This window comes from Macaca thibetana, chromosome 3, assembly GCF_024542745.1.
Source record: "Macaca thibetana thibetana isolate TM-01 chromosome 3, ASM2454274v1, whole genome shotgun sequence".
Taxonomy (NCBI): Eukaryota; Metazoa; Chordata; class Mammalia; order Primates; family Cercopithecidae; genus Macaca; species Macaca thibetana.
This window is the reverse complement of record NC_065580.1, coordinates 117811673-117819846: the sequence shown is the minus strand read 5'-3', so window position 1 is coordinate 117819846 and position 8174 is coordinate 117811673. Positions and strand designations below refer to the sequence as shown.

At 43.5% G+C, this 8174-nt stretch overlaps 1 long non-coding RNA gene across 1 annotated transcript; it reads right to left on the bottom strand.

The window, feature by feature from the left end:
* Positions 1–1152: 1152 nt before the first annotated feature.
* On the bottom strand, positions 1153–7150 carry LOC126950944 (uncharacterized). Its single transcript, XR_007724301.1, has 3 exons — positions 6622–7150; positions 5965–6196; positions 1153–1789 (listed from the first exon to the last, which is right to left on the bottom strand). It is a non-coding gene; the product is annotated as an uncharacterized LOC126950944 (long non-coding RNA).
* Between the last annotated feature and the right edge of the window lie 1024 nt (positions 7151–8174).

Sequence of the window (8174 nt, the reverse complement as noted above, 5' to 3'; positions counted from 1 at the left end):
TACGAAAATGATGTTAGACCGAAAGCAAAGTCAAGCAGGTAAGAAAGCTAAGTCTCACTTGTCATAAAAGGAATGTGCATGTCTACCGGCACATTCTACAGCACATGTCTACAGCACAGCATTGGATCCAGGAAATAAAGCCTGATCCAGGCCTCATACATAGCTGTCACTCAGGATATTCCAGCCTGAGAATATCCTGAATGACAGCTGTGCAGCAGGCCTGGGTGCAGACAACGCAGGGTGGAGCAGGTAGACATGCACATTCAAGATGGGTTTGCAAAAGAAATATAAAATAGGCTATCAGATTGATCATATTGAAGAAATGAGCTCAGATAAAAAGGAAATCAAAGCAATGAAAAAAACAGTCAATAATTTCAGGAAAAATGTTTAAAGTGAAAAAGAAAATGTAAACATGGAACAGACACCTCTTAGCCCAAGAGTGGACAATGTCTACATAGGTGCGATGATATTAAGATAAACCAATGATTTAAGTTAACTTTAGGACCCAAACACACTGTTGGGACAGTGTGGCAGAGGCAGTGCATGTACCCTGCTGGGGAAGGTACCAGGTAAGAAAGCTAAGTCTCACTTGTCATAAAAGGAAGTTAAACATATTGTCTAAAATTAATAAATCCACAAGCACCAATATAAGAAATGTTCTTTGGAAATATGGAAATAAATGTCAAAAATAACTTAGAAGAATAGAGATTTCCTCTGGGGCATGAGAAAGTAAAATAGGGGGTGTGGGGCAAGAGACCACTGTGTATCATCATATGATTATTAGTGGTGCTTAATTTTTTTGTTAAGTACGGGTTTGTATCACCTTGATAAAAATTCAAAGGAAATTTTTTTTTTTTTTTTTTTGAGACGGAGTCTCGCTCTGCCGCCCAGGCTGGAGTGCAGTGGCCGGATCTCAGCTCACTGCAGGCTCCGCCTCCCGGGTTCACGCAATTCTCCTGCCTCAGCCTCCCCAGTAGCTGGGACTACAGGCGCCCGCCACCTCGCCTGGCTAGTTTTTTGTATTTTTTAGTAGAGACGGGGTTTCACCGTGTCAGCCAGGATGGTCTCGATCTCCTGACCTCGTGATCCTCCTGCCTCGGCCTCCCAAAGTGCTGGGATTACAGGCTTGAGCCACCGCGCCCGGCCTCAAATGTATATTTTAAATGCTCACATACAGATTCTCTTTTCTCATATTCTACCAATGACTGAAAACATGCAACAAATTTGCATATTCTGGACCTCACCTATCATATATTTTGCCCATTCTCCCTTCTTTCCTCCCTCCTTCCTTTTCTTCCTTCCCTCCTTCCTTCCTTCCTTCCTTCCTTCCTTCCTTCCTTTCCTTCCTTCTTTCCTTTTTTCCTCCCTTCCTTTCTCTCTTTCTTTTTAATCCTGGGATTCTGAATGCCTTTCTTCACAGTGTGGAGGGAAGGGGTATAGGGAAGATAGGAAACAAATACCAGCCCTCTAAAATTTTCTAATCTCTTTTTCTTTCAATGGCTAAGAATCCTTTTTTTTCCCCCTTAAGGCCCATTGACTTCTTGTTTCTATTCATATGTGTTCACGGCTTTCTCATCCAGTGTTTTGTTTTACCTAGGGTAAAACTGTTTATTTATAATCTTTCCTTCTGTGCCTTTTTCCTGTCTTCGAGTTCTTCCAGTTGTGGAGTCCACTTTCTATGCTGTGTTCCTGGAGACCGTCCTTCAAGAGCTCTTGGTCCTGTCTAGTCTCTGATGTCTTGGATCCAGTCCCCTCCTCTTCCGTTTTGGAATTCATCTTCAGAGACTTCCTGCAAAAACATCTGTGGGTTCTTAAATGTCTAAAAGAATTTGTTCTGCTACCATACTTGATAGTTTCTCTAATGTATAGAAGGTTAAGATATTCCCTCAGAACTGTTTTCCCTTCTGTCACCCAGGCTGGAGTGCGGTGGCACAATCTCGGCTCACCACAACCTCCAACTCCCAGGTTCAAGCAATTCTCCTGCCTCAGCCTCCTGAGTAGCTGGGATTACAGGCATGCACCACCACACCCAGCTATTTTTTTTTCATATTTTTTTTTTTTAGTGGAGACAGGGTTTCACAATATTGGTCAGGCTGGCCTTGAACTCCTGACCTTGTGATCTGCCCACCTCGGCCTCCCAAAGTGCTGGGATTACAGGTGTGAGCCACCACAACTGGCCCCCTCAGAACTTTTAAAGCTTTGTTCTTTGCCTTCTAACATTTACAACTGATAATGAAAAATCTGGTGCCAGTAATAGTCTTAATATTTATGAGTGACTTTTTTTGTTCCTAGGAGATTATACCACCTTTTCTTCATTCCTGGTGTTCTGTAATTTCACCCTACAGTGTTAATATGCTGACTAAATAAGTTAAAATGTGGGAAGTACCTGAAACAGTGACTGGATTGTAGTAAACGCTCAATAAATAGATGTTATAGTTATTGTTCCTGGTGGTAAGCATGCTGGTGACAGTGGTGATGGAGGCGGTGGTTATAGTGATAATGATGGTGGTGGTCAGGATGGTGGTGATGGTGGCAGTGGTGATAATGGTAGTGTTGGTGGTGGTGCTGCTGTACTGATGATGATGGTGATAATGGTGATGATTCTAGTGGTGATAGTAGTGGTGGTGTTGGTAGTAGTGATTATGGTGATGGTGGTGGTAGTGATAATGGTAATGGTAGTAATGGTGGTGGTGATAGTGGAGGTGGTTGTGCTGATAGTGAAGGCAAAGGTGGTTATGATGGAGGAGACACTAATTGTGGTGGTAGTGGTGGTAGTGGCAGTGGTGATAATCGTGGTATTGGTGGTGGTGATGATGTTAGTAGTGACAACAGTGATGGTGGTGATGGTAGTGTGGAGTGATGAGGTGATGGTGAAGGTGATGGTGGTTATGATGGTGGAGATGGTGATGGCAGTGATGGTAGTAATTATAGTTCCATTGGTGGTGGTGATAGTTATTGTGGTTGGGGTTGTAGGGGTGGTACTATTGGTGATGGTGATAGTGGTGGTAGTAATGGTGATGATGATATTGGCGATTGTGGTGATGATGGTAGTTATGATCATTGTGGTGATGGTGATGGAGGTAGTAATTGTGATGGTGGTGGTTTTGGTGGTGGTGGTGATGATAGGAGTGGTAGTGGTGATAGTGGTAGTGCTGGTGGTGGCAATGGTAGTGATAGTGGTGATGGTGATGGTGGAGGCAATGGTGGTTAGATGATGGAGATGGTGATTGTGGTCGTGATGGCAGTGGTGATTGTGGTGTTGGTGTTGGTGGTGACAGTAGTGATAGTGGTGGTGGTAATAATGGTGGTGGTATTAGGGGTGTGGTGCTGATGGTGATGATGGTGATGGTGGTGGTGGTAACAGTGGTGATGGCATTGGTGATTGTGATGATACAAGTAATAATGGTTGTGGTAATGGCAGTGGTGGTAGTTATGGTGGTGGTGGTAACAGTGGTGATGGCATTGGTGATTGTGGTGATGATGCAAGTAATGATGGCTGTGGTGACGGTGGTGGTGGTAGTGATGGTGACGGTGGTGATGGTGTGGTTTTGGTAGTGGTAGTGGTTACTTTTTGTTATTTTTGGAAGTGAAACTTCATTCATACAACTTGACAATGAATGTTCATGTGTCTGTCAAAATTGAAATTTTTTTTTGCAATCTATTTAATAATTACACATTGGCAATGGCTCTTTCTTTTTTATTTTTAGAAATCCTGTCAATCAGCTAATACAGTCCTGGACTAATCCTTAGTGTTTTTTGTATTTCTTAATCATATTTTTAATTAATTAAGAATTTTTTCTACATTCCAAATATTCCTTGACTTTATCTGTTAATATTTGTATTAAATTTTATTGTTTTGACAATCAGACACATAATTAATTTCCAAGAGCCCTTCTTATTCTCTGATTGTTACTTTACAATAGCATCCTTTCCTTACTGTATGAATGCAGTTATGGTTGGACCATACTTAAACTTTACAGTAGTTGTTGGTAATTCTTTCCTATTCTGAATTATCTTGGCTCATCTTGTCTGTACAATTTATATTGCAGATTTTTCTCAAGGGTCTGGTGATGCTCAGTAACTGTTTGTATCTAAGAACTAGACAGTCAGACACTTAGTGAGTATCTCAGAACCAGACACTCACTCTGTAGGTGAGCTGTGCTTGTCAATTGGCAAGGTTCATTTTAGGTTGAGTGGGCAAAGAGTGATTGAATTCAAGGGAGTCAAGGAGCTAAAATGAACAGGGCTTGCTCTAGAGTGTCAGCCTCAACAGCAGCTGCTCTGACTTTGCACAGAGGATTAGTTCAGTTTATTTCAAGAAGGATCTTTTGAATTGCCAATGCCTAGGGAATGCATGCTTGGTGGAAAAAGGGGCAGGGTCAACCCTCTGCCCACAAGCTCCTCAATCCCTTCCCTGCTTGAGCTGTGTGCCCTCCTGTCTTCCCACTCCTCTGTTCCTCCAGGGCTCTGCTAGCCAAGTCAACACCTCCACCTCCTGGGTCCCAGCTTGCCCTGGGCACATCCTGGGCTTGTTTCCTCCACCACGCTGCACCAGGCAGCACCCTTCCAGTCGTTTTCCATTTTTCAGAAGTGTATTGGAGTTTCATGGCTGAGAGTAACCCAGCCCTCTCTGTTCTCCTCTTATCCTTACCTCCACCTTAAAGAAATTCGGGATGGGTAGTAGTGGATGTGGGTGTTCAGTCCATCGTCCTGAGTCAGATCCATCAAAGAGACATCGTAAAGGCATTTTGGACTGACAGGAAACTCCACCTAAAAATATTCACCTCTGAATGTTGGCTTGATACCTGCGGTCTATGGTGATTTGAGTGGTTAATCTAAGACCCTGCCATATCTCCGTGCACCTGTTCATGGACTGCCTGATCTCCTTTCCCTGGCACTCAGGAGGTGATCATTCAACACATATGCCAGAGAGAAAGAGGCAAATCATTCACTGGCCCTTAAAAATGGAAGTGACCCACATTGTTTCTGCTACCTTTTAATGGCCAAAGCAACTCGTGCAGCAACATCCAACCTCAAATGGTTTGGGAGAAGTGCAACTTCCCCGGCATCTGGAAGGAGTAAAGCTGGTAAATGTCCATTCTCTTCAGCCAGGTCACTGTGAAGTGATGCAACCTGATATGGTTTGGATGTTTTTCCCTTCAAATTTCATGTTGAAATGTGATCCCCAATGTTGAATGTGGCGCCTGGTGGGAGGTGTTTCGGTCATGGGGGCAGATCCCTCATGAATGGCTTGGTGCCCTCCCCTTGGTAATAAATGAGTTCTTGCTCTGTGAGTTCACATGAGAGCTGATAATTTAAATGAACTTGGTGGCCGGGCGCCGTGGCTCACACCTGTAATCCTAGCACTTTAGGAGGTCGAGAGGGGTGGATCATGAGGTCAGGAGTTCAAGACCAGCCTGACCAATATGGTGAAACCCTGTCTCTACTAAAAATACAAAAATTAGCCAGGTGTGGTGGCGTGCGTGTAGTCCCAGCTACTCCAGAGGCTGAGGCAGGAGAATTGCTTGAACCCGGGAGGCAGAGGTTGCAAAGAGCCGAGATCACACCACTGCACTCCAGCCTGGGAGACAGAGCTAGACTCCATCTCGAAAAAAAAAAAAAAAAAAAAAAAGAGCCTGGCATCCCTCTTCCTTCCTGTGTCACCACATAACGCACTGGCTCCCCTCACTTTCCACCACGACTTTGAGCTTCCTGAGGCCCTCCCCAAAAGCAGATGCCAGCACCATGCTTCCTGTACAGTCTGCAGAACCATGAGCCAAAATAAACCTCTTTTCTTTATGAATTACTCGGCCTCAGGTATTCCTTTATAGCAAGGCAAACGGACTAACACATAACCTGACTCCATAGCTGACCACAGAAACTCACATCTTCACCCCTCCATCAGTGGGAATGTGGCATCCTTCTGCCATGACCCAATCTTCAGAGCACCAGCCAGCTTCTCACCTTTAGATGTTTTCTGGTGGAAATCAGGTATGGGATCTTGATGGCTCTGAATGCCTGGGTGGCATGTGCAGCTCTCCCAGTGACTCTCCAAAACACTGCTTACTCAACTGGCAGCTTGAGATTGTGGAGAAGTACCTGATCACTTCCCTACAGAGGGAGCTAGAATGCACAGTACACGAACATTCTCTCCAAAAAAGGTCTCCACCAATATCTTCTGCATTCCTTATGTATCCTGGAGGAGGGTTAAGAGTTAAGAGTCTCCAAACAGGTTTCACAATACAAAGTCTTTTACCTACAGCTTTGAGCCTTTGGGCATTTCTGGATGTCAAGGCAACAGAAAAGGTCTTATTTAATGTCCTATTATACTTAGAATCTCAGGGAGAAGGGATCAGAATCTCCAACTTCTCTCTTGCAGGAGGTTTCTATTAGGTTGGTGCAAAAGTAATTGTGGTTTTGTATAATTTTTAATGGCAAAAATGCAATTACTTTTGCGCCAACCTAACAGAATTTTAATACTTTTAAATCTTTGAATACTATCATCTCCTTCACCAAGCAAATTCCAGACTTAACATAACAGTTCTCTTCCCTAAGTAACATATATACATATGCATATAGACATAAATTTTAAAACCTCACCTCGTCCAATATCTGACCCACCTCATAAATATTAAGAACATTGCTCTGGTGGTCATTTTTGAAGCTGGATTCGCAGAAGACAATCTGGATGCAAATGGTCCAAAAAGGAAGATTGAAATGATTCTGGTCAAGACCGGGCCTGCACAGTAGCTCACGCCTGTAATTCCAGCACTTTGGGAGGCTGAGGCAGGCAGATCACCTTAGGTCAGGAGTTTGAGACCAGCCTAGCCAATATGGTGAAACTACGTCTCTACTAAAAATACAAAAACAAATTAGCTGCACTTGGTGGTGGGCACCTATAATCCCAGCTACTTAGGACTCTGAGGCAGGAGAATTGCTTGAACCCAGGAGGAGGAGGTTGCAGTAAGGCTGCAGTGCAAATCGTTACACTGTACTCCAGCCTGGATGACAGAGCAAGATTCTCCGTCTCAAAAAAAAAAAAAAAAAAAAAAAAAAATCCTTGTCAGAGAACATGAGGGTCTGAGTTATGTGAGAGAAGTGAAAGCAATAGAGAAGCTCTGGAGAAAAGGCAGGATGGCCAAGATTTATTGGTCCTTCTCATTTTATGTGAAAATTGCAACTTTGTAAAAATGCATGGGTAAAAGCTAGAAGTTAATCATCAAACTGAGAAAACCCATTATGTTGAACATTGACAGCATTCTGAGTACCCCACATACATCTGAAAGTCTTATAGGTTGTTGGAGAACAAGCAGGGAAAAGCGTTTTTTAGGGGTTAAAGAAAAGAATCTATTTAAAGTAAACAAAAGGGGTTCCTAGTCTCAGACAGCAGAGCCAAGCAGTTTACTATTCTTGACTAATGTATCTGGTTCTGAGTTTTTTGGCATTTAACGGTAAAGGAGACCTCAGGTTACACTGATTTAAATTTTTGACAACAGAAAACAGATGCCTCCAACTGCAGAGACTAAATATTTCCTGAAGTGGAACATACACAGGAATTTATTGCATGGCTCCTTATGGTAGACAATAAATTCCATCATGATTTTTATGAAATATTGTTAAACTTCTTAGCACAAAACTCCATATGTGCAGAGGATGCGCCAGTGAATTCAACTCAGTGGTTGTCCTTAGTGAGAGACTCGGCTATCTGAAGTCTGACATGTGGGAAAAATCTTAGAGAGCCCATGGAGGGAGAGGCAACATCCTCACTAACCCGGGGCGCTCACATTCAGCACCAGAGGCCAGCTCAGACTCAGACAGGAAAGGTTGAAGTCTGTGCAAAGGGCTTTCTTTATTCATCACGTTAAGAAGTTTGAACCTTTCCTAGATGAGTTAGAGAGCCATCGAACCATTTTATTTATTTATTGAGACAGAGTTTCACTCTGTTGCACAGGCTGGAGTGCAGTGGCGTGATCTCAGCTCACCGCAACCTCCACCTCCCGGGTTCAAGTGATTCTCCTGCCTCAACCTCCCCAGTAGGTCATTTTTGTATTTTTAGTAGAAACAAGATTTTGCCATGTTGGCCAGGCTGGTCTCGAACTCCTGAACTCAGGTGATCTGCCCGCCTCAGCCTCCTAAAGTGCTGGAATTACAGGTGTGAGCCACCATCCCCGACC